A 24,464-nucleotide genomic window follows, 5' to 3' on the forward strand; every position below is an offset into this window, starting at 1 on the left:
CGTGTTCTTATGGAACCTTATACATTGATGAAATGGGCCGGTCTATAAATCAAAGGATTAAGGAACACGCAGCCTTTGTCAAACATGGGAGAACCCGCTTTTCAACCTTTATTGGCCATGGTGAGAAGAGAAAGAATCATATATCCATTGAGGAGGCTAAGGTCATTGCGAAACTTTCTCAGTTTCATCATCGTAATTTTAGGGAAGCCATTGAAATTGAGAGAAGTTCGAGCAATCTAAACAGGGATGACAGATGGAAAATTAGTAATTGTTGGATCCCGACCTTTTCCTCCTAGTTGTTCTCCTTTGTGATCCTTGATATTTTCATTTTCCTTGAGTTTTATTTTTCTTCCTTTTTCTTAAGATTGTATAAAAGAGTTCGTTTTCGTATTGCTATATGAGTTTCCCTCCTTTTCTATAATTATCTAAATCTCCAACCCTTTTCTATAAAATGGATTTTATTTCTTCACCCTATATATATATATATATATATATATATATATATATATATATATATAATTTAACTCAATTCATTTCCTTAATAATTTTTTTTCGCAATTTTCACTTAGTTTGGGAATCTAGGTTTTAATTTATTTATATGTTTTTAATTAATTAACTCACAATTTAAATATTAATTTTCTTAGTTTAGTAGTAAGATAGAAAAATATAATATTAGTAACCTTACATTGGACTTGATATATATTCTTCCTTTGTCTTAAGTAATTGTGAGTTAATTTTCTTAATTATTTATCTTTTTAACAAATTTACCTTTATTTTAATAACTATCCCTATCGTCATTTTTTATAATTCATATATATATATATATATATATATATATATATATATATATATATATATATATATATATATATATATATATATATTTAACATTGAATTTGTATTTTTTTTAATTAGTAGTCAAGTCAATAGTTAGCTTATAATCCATCATCTTATATATATTTATCCATATTTGAATCATAATTGAAAGAGAATTTACAGTTGTTGGGAGGATCTTTCCGTCTATTTAACCTTTCTTTGATTTGAACCACACTAGTTGACTAAAAGTGTCCATATATATTCTTTGATGTGATTTCTTAAGAAAATAATCTTATTATAAATCAATAACCAAACCAAGTAATTGGAAACCCTAATTGACAAGAACAAACAAAAATAAAGTTGTAGTTTCTTTATAGTTGTTGGAAAAATCTTTCTATCTATTTAACCTGTTGCTTTGATTTAAATCACACTGATTGGTTTTGTAGATATATATTCTTTGATGTGATTTCTTCCCAAAAAAAATTCCTATTATAAATTAATAACCAAATAACCAAACCAAATAATTAGAAACCTAATTTACAAGACGAAACAAAAATGAAGCAAACTCTTATCGAAAGGCAATCGACCCCTAAATTACTCAGCCATGTCAATCGTACACCTAAATTACTCAGCCATGTGCATTCCCGCATGTAATTTACTCAATCATGGAATAGCATAAACTCTTTTGATACTCTTACATCTCTCTTAATTTCAATATAAGGATGAAATAAGGTAGGTCTCTTTGTTTTTCGTGAAAAAAGGGTTACATTATGCATCAATCTTATAATTTCAGGAAGAGACTGACTGGGCTACTTATTGTAATAATTTCAGGAAGAGACTGACTGGGCTACTTATTGTAATAATTTCAGGAAGAGACTGAATGGGCTACTGAAATCTGACGTTGACTCAACGTTCATACAAGCATAATTCATAGTTTATTACAGCAATACTATGTATTTTGTCTCTATCGATTTCATTAAATCAGAACAAGTTAAGTGGACGATGCCTCGACAGCAATCTCCTCGACGAATTCTTGGATATTTTTTTCTGAAGACCCGCCTTCTATCATTGTTGCACTCTCTAATGTCTTCCACCGTAAAGCGTTCATCCTTAGCTCAATGCCATGCTCACTTTCCATGACCGTCCTGATACCTTTCTCCACTTCGTCGTTCCCAACCAGTCCATCTACTGATCGTTTACTCAATCTCAATCCTGTCTTCCATTTCTCTGCAATGAATAGAGAATCGGTTATCTAATCGCTCCATTGGGGAACCGGGAACTCCCAAGCTGAGGCCTTCTAGCGTCGAATTCCACCCACAGTGCGTCATAAATGCACCGACAGATGCATGAGAAAGGACTTCCAGCTGAGAACACCATGGAACAACGAGTCCTTGTTCGGAGGTTTCGTCCTGGAAACCCTCTGGAAAGTTTTCGTCCATCTGACTCTGCCCTTCTGAAGAGGATTGACGAATAACCCATATAAAGGAATACCCACTGGCCTTCAACCCAAAATCTATCTCATGATTTTGTTCCTTCGAAAGAACCGCTAGGCTTCCAAAAGAAACGTACACAACGCTTGCGGGTTGTTTAGTATTCAGCCAATCCATGCAGTTTACCGTTTCCCACATATGTGGAACGGAGTCTGTGTCTCGTGGACTCAGTCCGTCCAAGAAAGCAGAGGGTATGAGGGGACCAACAGTGCGGATGGGAGCTGTCGTTTTCATTGAATTTATTTCTTCCGATTCCAGTTCGTTAAACGAATTTCCAAGAACCCATGTCGCCTGTGGCAGAGAGATAAATTGATCGACTACGACTCACAGTAAACTGGTGTCGGGACTTGAAGGTTGTAGAATGGATGGCATATCGGAGAGAGTCAGCGGTGGAAGTCCCGGTATTTCTATCTCAGCCATTGTCTTCTGCGTTTCTTCCAACTGTGTAGCTGAAGAACATCAAGTTAGAAATAGAAGTAATGAGACCACGACGAAAAAGTATAAATTTCGATGCGATTCTTTTAATATAGAACTCACCCTGTTTTCCATGGACAAAATGGTGATAGATGGAATAGACTGCACAAGATTGCGTCCAGAAAAATGCCGAGGAAATCTTAAATTTCTTCGCAACCTCTGGAACCCATACAAGAAAAGAGTCATGAACGATGCAAGAAATCTTGGGGCCTTTGTTGGGGATTTTTCTGATAAAATCCCAAAAACACACAAATAAAACTGAAACTCAACACACAGAGACAATGCTCTGTTTCCTTTACTCCAGGATCTTTTTGTGCACAGGGAAGCTTTTAAAAAAAATGACTGAAGAACAGAGTATTACACCACCATAAAAAGATTTCTATTCATTAAAATATATGCCTGATACATATTCATCCTCTTTGCTGAGAGGGATTCACCAAAAAAAATTACATTCAGCCATCAAAAACTAAACTCTGTCTCCACCTGAGAATTTACTGTGCTGGGTAAAATTCTCATTTACATTCACTGCTGTGAAAACATTTTACTTACTGGTGTAAAAACCTTCTTTTACATACTACTGTAAAAACAAAATTTACACATGCTTACAAAACAAATGCGCTCCTCTGCTTTTCTTTTATGCACTGCTGTGCAAAATTAATTCCTTGCTTCATGTGCGCTCCCCTGTTTTTATGAGCTGCGTGCAACAACTCTCCCGTGTGCAACCAATACAACAACAAGCATATTTCACTTGGCTCATTCTATCAAAAATGAACACACACCCAAAACATATACAAAAGGATATTTTTTTAAAACATCGTTGACTTGCCCATACCTCCAACATAAAAGAAACATTAAGTGCTGTAAAAAAAACATAAATATCTACCTACGCATATGAAAATTCATTGATAAAAGGTATGGTCAACGAAACTTAAGTTTTCACTCCACGCAACATTAACTGCAGGCTCGTATGCATCTTGGAACAATCGACGAAGGAGATCGAACAGACAGATCGGACGGTGGACGGAGATATCGGGAGCCATCACTTGACTGAACTTTACATCCCAAAATATTACGTATGCTGACGTATGGGGTGGGACGCGTGCCCAAATTTTATTGCATCGGGCTCAAATATACGGATACAGCCTTCACGCAAAAGCGGTCCGATATCCCTCAAGCGGTTTGTGGTTTTGCTGCGCGGTTTGGACGTTGGTACGGCTGCGTTGAAATTACATATTCAACACTCCCCTTTAATTTCAACTGCTGGGCATTCAGTCATACCCAGACACTTCCTCAAAAATTCAAAGCTTTTCTGATCCAATGGCTTTGTCAAAATGTCTGCTACCTATTCTTGAGTCCTGCAATGTTCTAGGACAATTTCTCCATTGTTCACCAATTCTCTGATGTAGTGAAACCTTGTATCAATGTGTTTCGTTCTCTTATGAAACACTGAATTCTTTGACAATGCAATAGCTGAGCTATTGTCACAAAAGATCACTGTCGCTTTTGCCTGCTCTTGGCCTAAGCTCCTCAACATTCTTCTCATCCACACTGCTTGACATGCTGCTGCTGTAGCTGCCACATATTCAGCCTCTGCTGTAGACAATGCTACAATGGACTGCTTCTTAGAAGCCCATGAAATGGCTCCTGAACCCATATGAAAAACATAACCGGAAGTGCTTTTCCGATCATCTACACTTCCAGCCCAATCACTATCAGTGTATCCAATTAAATTTGAACTTTCTGAGACACTATATAATATGCCAAACATTTTGGTACCTTTGACATACCTCAAAATTCTTTTTGCTGCCTGCCAATGTGCCTCCTTTGGCCTCTCCATGAATCTGGAAATTAAACTAACAGCAAACATAATGTCAGGCCTAGTAGCTGTTAAATACATAAGGCTGCCAACAATACTCTTGTACAAACTAGGATCAAAATCCTTGCTGCTGTCCTCTCTGCTGAGTTTTAATCCCATTATTGTGGGAGTGATTGCTGCTTTGCATTCTTGCATGTTAAATCTACCCAACACTTGATTTACATATCTAGCTTGTGAGATAAAAATTCCTTTTTCATTTTGATCTACTTCTATGCCTAAGAAGTATCTCAAGAAACCCATGTCAGTCATTTCAAATTCCTCCTTCATGACTGATTTAAAATTCTCAATGAGCTGATCATCATTACCTGTGAAAATAACATCATCAACATATAAGACAACAATTAAAATTTTACCACCTTTTTCTTTGATGTAGACGGTGGGTTCTCCTTCACACTTGTCGAATTCATTATCCAATAGATAGGAATCTATCCTGCTGTACCATGCTCTTGGCGCTTGCTTCGGCCCATAAAGAGCTTTCTTCAATTTGCACACTTTGTGCTCTTCACCTTTTTTCTCATAGCCTAGAGGCTGTTCATTGTAAACCTCTTCCTTTAACACTCCATTTAGGAATGCTGACTTCACGTCCATTTGGTAGACTTTCCATTTGTTTTGAGCTGCTATGGATAGCACTGCTCTCACGGTTTCCATTCTTGCAACCAGTGCGAAAGTCTCCTCATAATCTCTTCCATACTGCTGCTTGTACCCTTTGACAACTAGCCTTGCCTTGTGTCTTTCTATTTTGCCTTCAGCATTGCTTTTGGACTTGTAGACCCATTTCACTCCAATGACTTCTTTGCCTTTTGGTAGCTCAACCAAATCCCATGTTTTATTTCTCTCTATGGCATTCATCTCCTCATCCATAGCTTCTATCCATTTCTTATCTTTAATTGCATCTTCGAAATGAATAGGATCATCAACATGACAATACAAGGCAAATAAGGAATTCATTCCTTCATCATAAATATCACTTAGATTTCTAAATTTCTTACCTCTTTCATTTGGTGTGCAAGTGCTTGAAGACGCACTTGAATTTCCTCCTTATGGTGTGCTTGGAGAAGCACTTTAATTTATCCTCAATGATGTCCCTTGCTATCCTTGTGTTGGCGCTGCTGTTTGGGGATGCATTTCAGCGACCTCCTCATCATCTTCATCATGAGACAAACAGTTTTTAACATTCACTATTTTCTCTATGCTTCCATCCCAAGCTTCCTCCTCAATGAATTGAACATCTCTGGTGACAAAAAACTTCTTGGTAGATGGGATATACAACCTGTAAGCTTTGGATTCCTCACTGTATCCAATGAAAATACATTTCTCCCCTTTGCTGTCCAACTTCCTCCTTAGCTGATCTGGTATGTGTGCATAAGCCACACATCCAAAAACTCTCATGTGGGTGACTCCTTGCTTTCTCCCACTCCATGCTTCTTCCGGCACTTTGTTCAACACTGCTTTTGTAGGACACCTGTTCAAAATATACACTGCACAATTTACAGCTTCATCCCAATAATCATTTGGCAAATGCTTTGCCTTCAGCATGCTCCTCGCCATATCCATGATGGTCCTATTCTTCCTTTCAGCAACTCCATTTTGCTGTGGGGTGTACCTTCCTGTAAATTGTTTGTGAATTCCATTTTCTCTACAAAATCGTAGGAATTCCTTGGAGATATACTCACCTCCTCTGTCAGTTCTCAAAACTTTTATGTGCAGCCCGCTTTGATTCTCCACAAGTGGTTTGAAATTTCGGAATTTTTCAAACACTTCACTTTTGTTTTTAAGAAAATATACCCAAGTTTTTCTTGTAAAATCATCAATGAATGTTAGGAAATATTGGCTGCCTGCTAGTGATGGAGCTTGCATCGATCCACATACATCTGAGAGGATGATCTCTAAGGGTGCCTTTGCTCTTATGCTCTTCCCTGATGGAAAAATTTCTCTGTGTTGTTTTCCCAAAATGCAACCTTCACAAAGGCTGTCCGGTTTCTCTATCAATGGTAATCCTCTTACCATTCCTTTTCTACTCAACAAATTTAGACCTCCAAAATTGAGATGTCCAACTCTCAAGTGCCACAACCAATTTTCATCCTTTGGCACTCTTTGGAAAGCCTCTTGGGTAACTGCTGCAATTTCTCCTTTGTTTTTCAAATCTGCCTTGATCCTGAGAGGGAACATCCTGTTCCTTGTCATTTTTACTTCAGCAATGCATCTTTTGCTGGGTGCTATATCCATGATGGTGCATACATCATTTTTAAAGAAGATATTGTAACCCTTTTGAACAAGCTGTCCAATACTCAAGAGGTTACATCTCATTCCAGGGACATAGTAGACATCTGCTATGGTTTTCCTTTCTCCTTGCTTTGTAAATATTTTTACCTCCCCTTTTCCCATAACAGAGATTTTACTATCAGTTCCTAGTGTGACATCTGATTTCATATTCTGATCTAGAGCAGAAAAGAGGGCTATGTTTCCTGTCATATGGTTGCTGCAACCTGAGTCTAAAAACCATATGTCTTCACTGTTTGTTTCAGCCATGTTACAAGCTAACAACACATTATCTTGACTGCTATTTTCTCTAGTGACATTTGCATTTGATCTATTGTTCATATCATGCTGCTTCTTTCTACATTCACTGGCATAATGCCCATATTTTTTACAATAATAGCATTGGACATTGGATTTTTCATACCTTTGCCCTTGAGCATGATGTTTTCCTCTTTGTTGGCTGTTGCCTTGGCCTTGGTTTTTATTTGGATTGCTGCCTCTTCCTTGAGCATTTGCAGGACTATTCCTTCCACCTCTGTTCTAGCTTTTGCCTCTTCCTCTCTTGTTTCCTCTGCCTTGACCTCTTCCTCTTCCAAAGGACATCTGGGTCTTGAAGGCTTGCTCTAGAGATGAGTTTTCATTCCTACTCAACCTCTGCTCATGTGTTATCAGTGATGCATGTAGCTCATCAACTGAAAAGTTTTAGAGATCCTTTGTCTCTTCAATGGTGGTGACAATTGCATCAAACTTTGAGGGTAGGACCCTCAATATTTTCTCCACAATCCTCCTTTCTTCAATGGTTTCTCCATGAGTCCTCATTTGTGTGATCAGACGAATCACATGTGTGAAGAATGAGTGTTGAGCCTCAGACCTGCACTTCTTTTCACATCCTCTCAGCCTCCTTTTTCATTCATTTCTCTCATTTGTCACTCATTTCCTCCATCAAATTGCTTAAATCATTGTATTTTAGGACTTTCACATGGTTTATTAATTATGCTAATGACTGTGTTGTTGGATTAGAATTTTGGTTCAAGACCTGCACTTTCCGCAGCTCACATAGGGTTTCCGCAGCTGATCCCAGTTTCCGCAGCTGATCCTAGTTTCCGCAGCTGTTTTCTTAAACGGTATGATCCAGGTGTCCTCTGGTCAGAAGAGCCACATGGGCAAGTGCATGGAACCAAGGACATGGTGTGTGTCCTTCCAGCTCAGCCAAATCAGTTATAAATACCCATGGTCAACGAGGGGGAAACTACGGTCAACAAAGGTCATTGGCGGTGGCACGGCTCTGTGTGTTCGGTTTTAGAGCACGTGAAGCACAGCTGGCCTCTTCCTCAGCCACGCAGATGATGGGGAACACGAATCCAACAGGAGATTTAATGCCCACCTCGACCGTTGCCTAAATCCGTGGACTGTGCTAGATTACGTGTTTTTCACACAGCTGTTAGAATAGCGTAGTTTGTGATTAAGTTAGTTTTGTTTTTCCGCTATAAATAAAGTGTATCTGAACGCTGATTAGTTAGCTGCTGATATGTAATTTTGAACCCCACTGTACTTTCTATTTTGCTACGTAATATATGAGAAGATTGTTCTCCATTTGAGCGTGTAATTGATCTTTGAGCTGGCTTGAGTAGGCAGAGGGCCCCTGTTTACTAAGGCCTGTACAGTGCTTTTCGTTTCCTGCATTTCTTTTTATCATTTCATGTATAATAGTTGTAGAGAATGCTTTTGATTGTTGTGTTTCGATCATGTACAATAGTTGTATATAAACATTGAATTCTGCTCATTTATATTTCTGCACTTTTCCATGACTGATCAGTGTGTTTTGCAGATTGCTTAGGCGTGCTCGGGACAGTTTCTTTTCTTTCTTTTTCACAGCTAGTGACACTTGTGATCATCTTGTCTATGGTGCTGACCTTCTTTGTTTTGCAGCCTTTATTTCTTTGTTATCATTTCTTTAAGTTGCATAGTTGCTTACTACTTTTAGGCATCAAGTTGTTTACTTATTGATGGTTTCTTCTCTATAATTCAATATCTTTATTGAGGACCAAAATATCACTAACACAGCTTGGTTTAGTGACTCAAGAACTCACAATTGCTTAGCTTATTTTTGACTGTTTCTCACATGATATATTCAGTTAAAAGACAAGAAGTTAAGAAGTTAAAGTATTTGTGATTAGTCTTTCTTTTATGTAGATTTACTTCAGTTTCATATTACTTAGTTTTAGCTAGACTTGACATAGATTTCATCTTCATTTTCTTGCAGCAGCATAGATACTGGGCCAAGGTCATTAGTCTTTTATTTGATGCTTTCATTTTCCTTTAAGAGTTGATTTCATTTCAGTTGTTGTTCAAAGCTTTCTTTAGAATACTCTTTCATTTTCAAGAAATCATTTAGAAGTCGCCACACACACACACACACATTCACTCATTTCATTACATCTCCATCACATTTCATTAGGAAAATACAATTGAAAACAAACTTAAAAAAATTAAAAATGACAAAAACTTAAGAAATAGTTGCCTAAGTACATACAGTACACATCACTTCATCAGCTTACGAGCCCCGGGTTGACATTTAAAAGTTGCAATTTAGACATCACTAAATTGACCAAACATTTTGGCGCCGTTGCCGGGGAAGTGAAAATTAGGTAGCCAATTCTTTAAAAAAAAAACAAGAAATTTCAAGGAAGGAAAATTAATAACCTCTCAAAGTATGCTCTCCTCTTGCACCTAGAGTGATCTGGAGGATCAGAAAAGAGAAAGTTATTGGTTTAATAGTTTATTGAGTATGCTCTCTTCTTGCACCTAGAGTGACCTGGAAGATCAGAAAGAGAATTATCAGCCTGACTTGAAGAAAAAAAAAAAAAATGACATGCATAGAGCTAGAGATTCTAGGGGAAGGTTTTTAGCTAGAGCCAAGAGTTCGATTTTTACAAGTCCATCTACTTCAAGGAATAGACAAGAGACACCTCCCTCATCTCCAACTGACACTCCTAGCCCTAGGATTCCTGGAATTCAAGAGGCAAGAATTGACTCTCGCACACCTTCTATTGAATTTGAATCAGAAAGAGATCCTTTCCTTTCTTCTACAGAAAGACCAATTGTAATTAAAGAAGTAGAATCATCTGAAGAAGAGGGAGAAATTCCTTCTCATTCACCCTTTGTAGAAGAACCAGAAGACTCTGAAGTCTCTAGGGAAACTACTATGACAGAGGAAGGAGGTGGTAGAGGTAGAGGTAGGGGAGGAGGAGGAGGAAACAATGGAGGAGGTAGAGGTAACATTGGAGGAAATAGGGATGGAGATAAGTCATTCGGGTTTCCTATAGTCGATGAGGACTCTCGAGCCACCATGAAAAACATCTCACCGTCTATCCTCCCAAACTTCCATGGGTTAAGGAATGAGGACCCTGAAACATTTCTATTTGAGTTTGAAGTCGTATGTCGAACTTATGATTATCTGGATGACTCTCAAAAACTCAAATTGTTTCCTTCAACATTGAAAGGACAAGCTTTGAAATGGTTCATGGGATTACTCACTCAATCCATTAGGTCCTGGAATGATATGAAACAAACATTTTTGGATAGGTACCTAGATTATTGTATGCCCACCAATCATAAGGATGAGGTATTCAAAACGGTACAAAAGGAAGATGAAAATTTGGAGGATTTGCTTGAAAGATTTCAATATAATTTGAAAAGAGCAAAAATGAACAACTTAGATGAGGAGACCTTGAAAGCCCTTTTGTTAAAGGCCATTAGAGATGAATGGATAGACATTTTGAACATGATGGGGAAGGGAGATATATCTCAACTTTCACTCAATGATATAGCAGAATTATGTGTCCATCTCTCAAGGGGAAAATCTAAAACACAAAAAGGGCCTAGAGATCCTTCCCTCCTCAGAGCAAACAAATCTGCAACTGGATCGGTAAGTAGGGCTGAAATTGGAAGTATGCTTGATGAATTTAAAACTGACATCTTAGGGAGTCTTAGTGAACAACTAGACACTCTTAAGATTCACAACAAGCAGAAAGCAGAAGCTGAGGCTTTGGCCATCTTTTGCCCAAAATGCAGAAAGAAACATGCTCTAAGGGAATGTCCCTTGGAAGCAAAAGTTGTAGAGACATGTGTAATTTGCTCAGAGAATCATGAGACCAAGGATTGTCCTTCAATCCCTGGGCTCAAAGCTGTCTTTCAAGAAGACCCAAGTACACTTGAATCTCTCTGTTTTGTTGCAAGGAGACCTTGGCAGGGGCAACAAAATCAAGGGTTTAACAACTCTATGAATTTTCAACCTCCACCAAATTGGAATCCTTGGCAACAACCTTGGCCCCAAGCTCAAAATCCTTTTCAAGCATGGGTACAAGGTATGCAGAATCCTTATGGTAGATTTGCTCAATTCTACCAATATCCTCCATCTTTCCAAAACCAACAAGCTCCACAACTTCCAAATCAAAATCCACAACTATCATTACCATTTCCACAACAACAACAACCTTCTCAACAGAATCCCAATTCTCAACTCTTGCTTCCATTCCAACAGAAGTCAAATCAACTTCCTTCTCAGCCATTGCCAAACCCCAATAATAAGAATCCTCAAAATGCTTACATGTTGGAAGGTCAACCATTTCCTACCTATATGATTGTTCCTCTCAATGAAGTACAACTCAGATCAGGTAGAGTTCTAGATAAACCTTCTATAAATGCTCAACAGCAAAGCATTTCTGAGAAAGAATCTCTTGATGACAATAAGGGTTCTGAAGCATCTCTTCAAAACCCAAACACTCAAAAAGAAAAAGAAAAAGAATCAACCCCCACAACTCCCATAGTTGAGCAACCTACATCTCTATCCACACCTCCTTTTCCTGAAAGATTACAAATTGATAAAGGAGTGGAAAAACAAATTTGGTTGCCTCACTATAATTTCCTAGATGAATTGAAAAATGTCTGTATCAAGATTCCCTTGTTACAAGCCATTAAGGAAATTCCTATTCTAGCAAAAACAATAAAGGAGTTGAGCCTTAAAAGACCAGTAAGGAAACCAAGAGATACCAGAAGGATCCACCTGGTAGGAAAAATTGCAGACATCATGATGGGAAAGATTACTATGCAGAAATATGTAGACCCCGGTAGTCCAATTGTCAAAACACATATCAATGGGGTAGAAATACCAAATACTTTGATTGATTTAGGGGCTACTATTAACATTACTAGTAGACAGACTATGGAACAGCTAAAACTTCCTAATCTTCTTTTTACACCCACCTTGTTGCAACTTGCAGATCGATCCATTATTAAACCAGATGGTGTATTAGAATACATTCATGTCTCCTTAGATTCTTGGGAATATCCAGTGGATTTCATGATTTTAACTCCCAAGAGTAATCTAGGAGGACATCCTCTTATTTTAGGAAGACCTTGGCTAACCACAACTGATGCTTTCATAAGTTGTATGTCTGGGGATATGTACATTTCTGATGGTAATTCGACAAAGAAGTTCAATCTGTATCCTCCAGCAAAAGAAATCACAGAAATAGGAGATAATGAGTGGGTTGATGATGAAGATACTATACAACCTGTCTTTACCATTTCTGAGATTAGTGAAGATAGTCAAATTCTGAATACATTAGAAAATTTTGAACCATCTTCAGAATATGTCTCCACACAATTTCAGTTGGATTCTGACATAGAGTGTCTATCATCTAGACAAATGTCTCTTTTCTCTATGGAAGAGTTTGGTAGTTCTGCCATTGAGATATTTCTAGGAAAAACACTAAACATCAATAGAAACTTGGAAAAATCACAACAGGAAGAGTTAACCAAAATCTTGCAAAGACATTCTACTACATTTGCATGGGAGTATACCGATATGAAAGGTATTGATCCTAATACTTGCATTCATCACATCTACATTGAGGAAAACAGTAGACCAATCAGACAACCTCAAAGAAGGATGAATCCAAATCTTAGGGAGATAGTGAAAGAAGAGCTCCAAAAGTTACTTAATGTAAACTTCATTTACCCTATTTCAGAGAGTCGGTGGGTTTCCCCTTTGGTTATAGTACCTAAAAAGAATGGTAAATGGAGGGTTTGCATTGATTATAGAGAATTGAACAAAGCAACCTTGAAGGACCACTTTCCTTTACCCTTTATTGATCAAGTATTAGATACTCTAGCACGAAAAAAGTATTTCTCATTCTTGGATGGTTTTAGTGGTTACAATCAAATTCAGGTAGCACCTGAAGATCAGGATAAAACCACATTTACCTGTCCATGGGGGACTTTTGCTTACCGAGTACTTCCTTTTGGATTATGTAATGCACCAGGAACATTTCAAAGGGCAGTATTAGGAATCTTTTCCGATCTAATTCATGATTGTGTAGAGGTCTATATGGATGACTTTACAGTTTATGGTAATTCATTTGAAGAGGCACTAGAAAATTTGGAAAAAGTCCTTGTCAGATGTAAAGAAACAAATCTTTCATTAAGTCATGAAAAATGTTTTATGATGTTTACTCAAGGGATTGTTTTAGGACATCATATTTCAGGGGATGGAATTAAAGTTGATAGATCAAAAGTCGAAGTCATCTCCAAGTTACCTATTCCAAATTGTCAAAAATATGTTAGAAATCTTCTTGGGTTTACTGGGTATTATAGAAGATTTATTGAAAACTTCACCAAGATAGCATCTCCACTCTTCAAATTACTTACCAAAGATTGTGAATTCAAGTGGGATCCTGACTGTCAATCTGCATTTGAAACTTTAAAAACTAGAATATCTGAAGCACCCATTTTGAGAGGGCCAAATTTGAAACTCCCTTTCCACATTTCTACAGATGCTTCAGATATAGCTCTAGGAGCTGTGTTGGGTCAAAAGGATTTAGTTCCTTATGCCATTTATTACACCAGTAAAAATTTGACTCCCACTGAGTTAAATTATACTGTGACTGAAAAAGAATTCTTAGCCGTTGTTCATGCAATCAACAAGTTTAGACACTATATAACAGGCTATGAAACTTTTGTCCATACTGATCATTCTGCAATTAGATATCTCATGAATAAACCTGTTACTAATGGCAGAGTTACAAGATGGCTTTTACTTCTACAAGAATTCAACATTACTGTGTTAGATAGACCAGGAAAACAAAACACAGTAGCTGATTTCTTGTCTAGAATTCAAAATACTAACGAAGATTCTCCCGTAGAGGATAAGTTTCCAGACGAATATCTGTTTGCAGTAACTACTAAAACTCCTTGGTATGCAGATATTGCTAACTATTTGGTTACAGGGAAGCTACCTCCACACTTATTTCCTAATGAGAAAAGGAAAATCATTCAGGAGAGCTCAAAGTATTCTTGGATTTCTAATGAATTGTTCAAAACAGGGCTAGATTGTGTGATCAGAAGATGTGTTCGGGAAGATGAAATGCCTGACATCCTTAAGGCATGTCATGATGAACCGTGCGGCGGACACTTTGCTGACAAGAGGACGGCCTATAAAATCCTTTCTTTAGGATATTATTGGCCTTCTCTCTTCAAAGATGCAAAGCAATATGTTAGAAGGTGTGACAGCTGCCAAAGAGTTGGGAGACCAACTCCTTCAAATGAAATGCCACTACAGCCACAGGTATGCATCGAACCCTTTGAGAAATGGGCTCTAGATTTCGTTGGACCTATTAATCCACCATCTAAGCAAAAGAAGTATGTATTGGTTTGCACTGATTATGTTACTAAGTGGGTAGAAGCCAAGGCATTTCCTTCTGCCACTGAAAATTCAGTTGTTCAATTTCTTTTTGAGGATATTTTTACTCGTTTTGGTGTCCCAAGAGAAATTGTGACAGATCAGGGAAGTCAATTTACATCTAAATTGATGGAGAAGCTGATGGAGGAATACAAAATCAAGCATAGAAAATCTACTCCATACCATCCGCAAGCAAATGGTCAAGTGGAATCTACAAATAAAGTTCTTGAAGGCATCATCACCAAGACTGTTCATCTCCACAGAAGAGATTTGGCAAAAAGGCTTCCTGAAGCCTTATGGGCCTATAGAACTACATGGAGGAACACAACAGGACATTCTCCCTATGAACTTGTTTATGGGAAAGAAGTCTTGCTCCCCATTGAGTTTCAAATCAAGACCTTCAAGATGGAAGTTCAGTTGGGGATGAGTTTATCAGTAGCCCAAAAGCACAGAATGGACCAGCTGAATGAGCTAGATGAGATAAGACAAGATGCAATTTTAAGGACTGATCTAGTTCAGCATCAAAGAACTAAGTGGCATGATCGACACATCAAAGAGAAAAAGTTTCAGAAGGGAGATTGGGCACTTTTGTTTGATTCCAAGTTTAAGGACTTCAAAGGGAAATTTCAAACTCATTGGCTTGGACCATATGAGATTGATGAAGTCTTTAACAATGGAGTAGTTCGAGTAAAGACCATTGATGAGCTTCAGACTCCTCTCATTATGAATGGCCAGCGATTGAAAGTCTACCACAAGCCACTCTCAAAGGAGGAATTTGTTAAAATGTTCCAAGAAGATTCTGCAATGAGGCTGGTGGAGAAGAATTCTTCTCCTCCATCAGCCTAGTCTTTGTTTCTTTCAGTTGACAAAAAAAAAAGAAAAAAAAAAGAAAAAAGATCTCTTGTATAAGCCTGAAAACCAATCTTGGATTGGCGGTCTTATGTAGAAAATATAAGGTGAAAATCAGGGGCACCTGACACTTTATATTTTCCAAATAAAAAAATCTCTCTCTCTTTCCATCTCATTCGCCATTTCATTCCACTTCATCTCCATTCCATTTCATTTTCATTCCACTTCATTTTCATTTCATTTCATTCATCTCACTCCATTTCATCAATAAAAGTCCCTCTCAGGACTATTTCATTCAGTTAAGTCTTCTCTAACTACTTTTTGTATAGACAGAAGGGTGTTGTTTCAGTTTCCGCAGCTGAGAACTGTTTCCGCAGCTCGCACCAGTTTCCGCAGCTCGCACCAGTTTTCGCAGCCAGCACACTCTGTCTCTACAGCAGCAGTACTCTGTTTTCAAAAATCACAGTTAGAGGACAACAAGGATAGGAGGCACCTGCAGGATCAAAAGGCAATCATGGATCAACAACTTTAATGGTAAACCCATAAAGGTATGATCAAATTTTTTTTCCAAACAACCATTTAAACGTCATTTTGTGCATAATTATTAATCGTGGACAGAGCCACTAAATGCAATGATTCGGCAAGATCACCCCACTTCTCCTCCACAATAATCCTTCATCCACCTCATACCCTCCTAACGATCTAATAATCACTCTTAGTTCAACTCAAGTTGAGACTGCGCTTTCATTTATGAGCCGTACAAGGAAGAAGAGACCTATCGTACTACATCTCTTCTCTACCACGATCTCCGTAGCCAATAACTGAAACATGTGCGTAAGCCACCTGAACTCCAAGGGATTTGGCCGTTATTTCATTCTATTATCACCCCATTTCCGCACGCATTTGAACTCATTCTCGTGTTTGTCTTCTACTCACTCGCACTCACACCATTTCCATTCTCCTTTTTGTTTCAAGCTCCACGGTTCTGTTTCAAACCAGTATTACCTTGCATAACACTGCGGCTATTCCATTTACAGCCGTAGTCCATCCATCTTTTTCGTGAGCATCCTCCTTGAGTATCCATTCACAGTCAAAGCTTCAGCCAAAGTTGAGATGGGGAAACTGCTTAGAGCTGAACCTGAAGGCTCAAAGTATCTAGAAGGATACCCATAGACAAAGGAAGCGTTAGGGAAGGCAAAATGGTTGAAGTTCATTCAAAAATTCAAAGGATATGATAAGGAGGTAACGAAAACGTTTGGTCATTCATTCAATGGACATACTGTGGAAGTAGGAGATCTGAAATTCATAGTCACAGAGAACTCCATAGCAACAGCAACTAATCTACCTATGGTGGGAGACCAATGGTTCAAGAACAGAGGGGTGGAAGATCAGGAATGGAAAAATATGCTTAAGAATCCAGGTATGGACACTTCAATATTCACCAAAGGGATTCCTGTACATGTTATTAAAGAAGAATGGACTGCATTGTTGTTATTAGTTCAAAAGTTTATCACATGTGAGGGCCGCTTTGGCACTATGTATATGTACCATGCTAGAATTATGATGAACTTCATGGAGGGACATGCCATCAATTTACCCTATTTTCTGTTAAGAAGCCTAACAAAAATGAGTTCCACTGTCCAAAAGAATATAGGCCATATTGAACCACACTTGTATCATCATGGGTTCATTAAGATTCTCATAGAGGACCAATTGAAAAACAACAATGATACATGGGAAAAGTTTTTAATCAGGAATCATTTTCAAGAGGTAACTGAAGCTTCCGCTAGCAGCTCTCCTAGAGTCCCAAAAAGAAGTAGGAGAATGAAAAGAGATGTTGTAGCCCAAGATCCTCCTATTTTAGAAACTCAGGAGACTACTCAAGAAGAAGAAGTGGAGAGAGATAAACCAAGAAACAGAAAAAGGATAAAGGGAAAACAGTTGTCTGAGAATCATATTCATCCCCTGAACCTTCAATAGAAGAGGACTATCAAACCTTGGCTGATAGACTAGTACAACTCCAAGCTACTGCCCTCTCAAAGAAGAAACAAAAAGAAAAACAAAGCAGTCAGCAAAAGAGTACTAGTGTACAAGTGAGAAGAAGCAGTAGACTTATAGAAAAGAAGAGTGTGACTAAAGAAAAACAGTCACATTTCATTGATTTGGGCACACCTGAAAAGACTCCAATCCAGCTAGATATTGAGCCAAGTCCTCCACGAGAGGAAAGTCCCTTCCAAGAAAGAGAAAACAGTCCTCAAGAATTCAAGTTTAGGCCGAGACAAACACCTGACATTGACCTTGACCATCAGGAGGCATACAATTATTTGGAGACCTTGGAGCAATCAGTTGCAGGTCCAAGCACTATATTGCCTCTTGAGGAACAAGTCTAATCTCTAAAACAAGAGGTGTTTGAGCTAGAAGTCCTGAACCAGCATATTACACAGGAAAACGAAGCATTGAAAGAACAAGGCAAGGTGGACAAGATTTTCCATGACAACACCATGCTTCACCTAGGACTCTGGCAGAAGAAGAACAGAAAATTGAAGAGAAAATGCAAGAAACTGAGCAGGGCCTTGATCAATTTGAAATTCAAGTGTTTAGTCAGAAAACCAAAGACAATTTTGGCAACAAGGAGAAAGAGAAGAAGGCTGGATGTTTTGGCAGAAGAATCTGAGCACATGGACTGAAAAATACTGACAAAGTTTTGGTTGCATGAGGACATGCAACATCCTCACAGTGGGGGTATGTTGAGCCTCAGACCTGCACTTCTTTTCACATCCTCTCAGCCTCCTTTTTCATTCATTTCCCTCATTTGTCACTCATTTCCTCCATCAAATTCCTTAAATCATTGTATTTTAGGACTTTCACATGGTTTATTAATTATGCTAATGACTGTGTTGTTGGATTAGAATTTTGGTTCAAGACCTGCACTTTCCGCAGCTCACACAGGGTTTCCGCAGCTGATCCCAGTTTCCGCAGCTGTTTTCTTAAACGGCATGATCCAGGTGTCCTCCGGTCAGAAGAGCCACATGGGCAAGTGTGTGGAACCAAGGACACAGTGTGTGTCCTTCCAGCTCAGCCAAATCAGTTATAAACACCCATGGTCAACGAGGGGGAAACTACGGTCAACAAAGGTCATTGGCGGTGGCACGGCTCTGTGTGTTCGGTTTTAGAGCACGTGAAGCACAACTGGCCTCTTCCTCAGCCACACAGATGATGGGGAACACGAATCCAACAGGAGATTTAATGCCCACCTCGACCGTTGCCTAAATCCGTGGACTGTGCTAGATTACGTGTTTTTCACACAGCTGTTAGAATAGCGTAGTTTTTGATTAAGTTAGTTTTGTTTTTCTTCTATAAATAAAGCGTATCTGAACGCTGATTAGTTAGCTGCTGATATGTAATTTTGAACCCCACTGTACTTTCTATTTTGCTACGTAATATATGAGAAGACTGTTCTCTATTTGAGCGTGTAATTGATCTTTGAGCTGGCTGGAGTAGGCAGAGGGCCCCTGTTTACTAAGGCCTGTACAGTGCTTTTCGTTTCCTGCATTTCTTTTTATCATTTCATGTATAATAGTTGTACATAATGCTTTTGATTGCTGTGTTTCGATCATGTACAATAGCTGTATATAAACGTTGAATTCTGCTCATTTATATTTCTGCACTTTTCCATGACTGATCAGTGTGTTTTGTAGATTGCTTAGGCGTGCCCGGGACAGTTTCTTTTCTTTCTTTTTCACAGCTAGTGACACTTGTGATCATCTTGTCTATGGTGCTGACCTTCTTTGTTTTGCAGCCTTTATTTCTTTGTTATCATTTCTTTAAGTTGCATAGTTGCTTACTACTTTTAGGCATCAAGTTGTTTACTTATTGATGGTTTCTTCTCTATAATTCAATATCTTTATTGAGGACCAAAATATCACTAACACAGCTTCGTTTAGTGACTCAAGAACTCACAATTGCTTAGCTTATTTTTGACTGTTTCTCACATGATATATTCAGTTAAAAGACAAGAAGTTAAGAAGAAGTTAAAGTATTTGTGATTAGTCTTTCTTTTATGTAGATTTACTTCAGTTTCATATTACTTAGTTTTAGCTAGACTTGACATAGATTTCATCTTCATTTTCTTGCAGCAGCATAGATACTGGGCCAAGGTCATTAGTCTTTTATTTGATGCTTTCATTTTCCTTTAAGAGTTGATTTCATTTCAGTTGTTGTTCAAAGCTTTCTTTAGAATACTCTTTCAGTTTCAAGAAATCATTTAGAAGTCGCCACACACACACACACACATTCACTCATTTCATTACATCTCCATCACATTTCATTAGGAAAATACAATTGAAAACAAACTTAAAAAAATTAAAAACGACAAAAACTTAAGAAATAGTTGCCTAAGTACATACAGTACACATCACTTCATCAGCTTACGAGCCCCGGGTTGACATTTAAAAGTTGCAATTTAGACATCACTAAATTGACCAAACAATGAGTCAATGTTGTCTGACTCCTTCATGTTCAGATTTTCAAAATCTTTCCTCAGCAACTGTAGTTTTACTTTCTTTACTCTCTCCATGCCTTGATAGGCTCTCTTAAGGGTTTGCCATGCTTCATTTGCTATCTTACCTGCTGCTAACCTTGGAAACACACTCTGGTCTACTGCTAGATACAACAGCACACAGGCTTTTAAATCCTTCTTCCTATTGCTCTTCAGCAGATCCTTCTCCGCTGGAGTTAATCTATTAAACTCATTTTCATCTGCTGGTTCTTCAAAACCATCTTCAACTATTTCCCATAAATCTTGAGAGGCAAACAGGGCTGTCATGGTTATTGCCCAATAGTCATAGTTTTTCCCATTGAACTGTGGGAGCTGGGTATTAAACATACCCATACCAGTGCTTGCGCTGGCCATTCATTGCATCTTTAGTTATGCTTCAATTTCTTGACTGTGTATTTTAAAACACTGACTGTCTCTTCAGCAGTAACAAAAAGAAAACTTTGAGGAATACCTGAATCTTTTGTTGACTGTGTCTTCACTCTGCTGGAGAAGATTTACTGCTGCAACAAAAGGCTCCTCCCTTCAGCTTCTTGAACACCTTCAAAGATCCTAAGCCTGCTCTGATACCACTGTTTGGGGATTTTTATGATAAAATCCCAAAAACACACAAATAAAACTGAAACTCAACACACAGAGACAATGCTTTGTTTCCTTTACTCCAGGATCTTTTTGTGCACAGGGAAGCTTTTAAAAAAAATGACTGAAGAATAGAGTATTACACCACCATAAAAAGATTTCTATTCATTAAAATATATACCTGATACATATTCTTCCTCTTTGCTGAGAGGGATTCACCAAAAAAAATTACATTCAGCCATCAAAAACTAAACTCTGTCTCCACCTGAGAATTTACTGTGCTGGGTAAAATTCTCATTTACATTCACTGCTGTGAAAACATTTTACTTACTGGTGTAAAAACCTTCTTTTACATACTACTGTAAAAACAAAATTTACACATGCTTACAAAACAAATGCGCTCCTCTACTTTTCTTTTATGCACTGCTGTGCAAAATTAATTCCTTGCTTCATGTGCGCTCCCCTGTTTTTATGAGCTGCGTGCAACAACTCTCCCGTGTGCAACCAATACAACAACGAGCATATTTCACTTGGCTCATTCTATCAAAAATGAACACACACCCAAAACATATACAAAAGGATATTTTTTTAAAACATCGTTGACTTGCCCATACCTCCAACATAAAAGAAACATTAAGTGCCGTAAAAAAAACATAAATATCTACCTACGCATATGACAATTCATTAATAAAAGGTATGGTCAACGAAACTTAAGTTTTCACTCCACGCAACATTAACTGCAGGCTCGTATGCATCTTGGAACAATCGACGGCGGAGATCGAACAAGCAGATCGAACGGTGGACGGAGATATCGGGAGCCATCACTTGACTGAACTTTACCTCCCGAAATATTACGTATGCTGACGTATGGGGTGGGACGCGTGCCCAAATTTTATTGCATCGGGCTCAAATATACGGATACAGCCTTCACGCAAAAGCGGTCCGATATCCCTCAAGCGGTTTGTGGTTTTGCTGCACAGTTTGGACGTTGGTACGGCTGCGTTGAAATTACATATTCAACAGCCTTGAGCATTGAGACTCTCTATTAGATTTCCCAACGTCACTCCTCCTGTCTTGCATAGCATCTCGTTTAAAATCACCAAGTTTTTCCTCTCAGAATCCGAAGTTAGTCCGTCTGGGATTGTCTCAAACTGAACTTCCTCAGACTTCTTTGAGGCAGCAGGTGTTGCTCCTTGCGCTTTTAATATCCGCTTGTGGTTTGCCTCCATCATCACAAAGGTGACCCCGACATTTTTAGAGGCCAGACGTTTGGCAAACTGCAGCATTGGATTTATATGGCTTTGCCCTGGAAAGGGCACCACCATAACGTGAAGTTGGCTCTGCTCGACCCCTTCGAAAAACCCCATTATCCTAAACTCCAACGACTAACACCGAAAACTTACTGCACAAATTACTCCCTTTTTCTGAAGCTCTGGACTCCTCTCAGTAATCTTACCTGGTGCTCCTCCCATCGAGCTGATTTATTTCAACGCTTCTTCATTTTAATAATATGTCGTCTCTTTCACAGAAACAATTAAAAAACATAGTGATGGCCCCACACTCTAGGTAGTGACGTCATGGCTTACTCTATGCGTACTGCTCTATGAGACGCACTGAATAAAATTTCCAAATGGTCTACTCCGTTTTCAACAAATTAATAACAGACTATTTCTCATCGAAAAAGAAAACAAACAACGACTATATTGTCTTCATAACAGTCTTCAAATTAACCTAACAGTCTGTCGAAATAGAGCTACATAATACAAGGAAAGGGAAAACGCTTGCCTGTTGGGGATTTTTCTGGTAAAATCCCCAAAACAAAAAAAACTAAACACACAGAGGCAATGCTCTGTTTCTTTTTTTCCACAGGATCCTTTGCACAGGGAAGCTTTAAAAAAATGACTGAGAACAGAGTATTACATACCCAGAAAAAGATTTCTATTCATTAAAACAAAATGCCTGATACATATTCATCCTCTTTGCTGAGAGGGATTCACCAAAAACAACATTCATCCAACAAAATATTTACTCTGTCTCTTTATGAGAATTTACACTGCTGGTGTGTAAAAACCCATTTACATTTACCACTGTAAAACCCCTTTTACATTTACTGGTGTAAAACTATTTTTACACATACTACTGTCAAATTTTTTTTACATATGCAACTCCAAAAAAAAAACATTATATTCTGTGCATATCACAAAAATAAAATACAAAGTCATACAAAAACTCTCATTCTTCTTCTACGCACTACTATGCGATATTTGATCCTTCCATCATAAAAAAAAAGTCAACACATAAAATCCTTCGAATACATATGCGTTCCCATTGTTTTTTTCAGCTTGCACCGCTGTGCAAAACCAAAATTTTATGAAAGGTCAACTCTTTCGCTGCAGCTAAAGGAACATTACTACATCCAGCATTTACATTTTTTTTGGCTCGTTATATGAAAAAAAATCTAAACAAAAACGTATGTCAAAACAAAACGAACAAACTTAATTACTTTACGTGCCGTAATATAAAAAAAACTTAAATGCTTTACCAACTTTCTACGACCATGTTTAAATTCGATTTAATTCTTTTGCAGAAGGAACCGGTGGTCAACTATTTGAGCTTACTCCACGCATGGCTAATTAATGCTGGCTTGAATGCAGGTTTGGTTGATGGACGGCGGAGAACTTTGAAGGCGATCGGACGGTGGACAAGAATATCGGGAGGCCTTTTGCTGCTGAACTTTAGGCTCCGAAATGTCAGTCCTGCTGACGTATGTAGAGGACCACATGGCTGAGTATATTTTTATCGGCTCGATTATACCGAAACTACTTTATGATCAAAGGTGGTCCGATATGTTCTTGTGGTTTTGCTGAGCGGTTTTGGGTGCATTAACTGCTGCTCGTTTATTTCCTTAATGCTGCTGCATGGGTCCACTGATGTGCGGTTGAAATTACATTTTCAACACTCCCCTTTAATTTCAACTGCTGGGCATTCAGTCATACCCAGACACTTCCTCAAAAATTCAAAGCTTTTCTGATCCAATGGCTTTGTCAAAATGTCTGCTACCTGTTCTTGAGTCCTGCAATGTTCTATGACAATTTCTCCAATGTTCACCAATTCTCTGATGTAGTGAAACCTTGTATCAATGTGTTTCGTTCTCTTATGAAACACTGAATTCTTTGACAATGCAATAGCTGAGCTATTGTCACAAAAAATCACTGTCGCTTTTGCCTACTCTTGGCCTAAGCTCCTCAACATTCTTCTCATCCAAACTGCTTGACATGCTGTTGTTGTAGCTGCCACATATTCAGCCTCTGTTGTAGACAATGCTACAATGGACTGCTTCTTAGAAGCCCATGAAATGGCTCCTGAACCCATGTTAAAGGCATAACCGGAAGTGCTTTTCCGATCATCTACACTTCCAGCCCAATCACTATCAGTGTATCCAATTAAATTTGAACATTCTGAAGTAGTATATAAAATTCCAAACCTTTTGGTACCTTTAACATACCTCAGAATTCTTTTTGCTACCTGCCAATGTGCCTCCTTTGGCCTCTCCATGAATCTGGAAATTAAACTAACAGCAAACATTATGTCAGGCCTAGTTGCTGTTAAATACATAAGGCTGCCAACAATACTCTTGTACAAACTAGGATCAAAATCCTTGCTGCTGTCCTCTCTGCTGAGTTTTAATCCCATTACTGTGGGAGTGATCGCTGCTTTGCATTCTTGCATGTTAAATCTGCCCAACACTTGATTTACATATCTAGCTTGTGAGATAAAAATTCCTCTTTCATTTTGATCTACTTCTATGCCTAAGAAGTATCTCAA

At 38.3% G+C, this 24,464-nt stretch overlaps 1 pseudogene; it reads right to left on the bottom strand.

Annotated features, from left to right (window-relative positions):
- Nucleotides 1-1,807: 1,807 nt before the first annotated feature.
- Nucleotides 1,808-22,006, bottom strand: LOC149197628 (UDP-glycosyltransferase 74E1 pseudogene; annotated as a pseudogene).
- Between the last annotated feature and the right edge of the window lie 2,458 nt (nt 22,007-24,464).

This window comes from Pinus tabuliformis, chromosome 2_2, assembly GCF_031772625.1.
Source record: "Pinus tabuliformis cultivar Carrire ecotype Pingquan chromosome 2_2, CPIR1, whole genome shotgun sequence".
NCBI classification, from domain to species: domain Eukaryota; kingdom Viridiplantae; phylum Streptophyta; class Pinopsida; order Pinales; family Pinaceae; genus Pinus; species Pinus tabuliformis.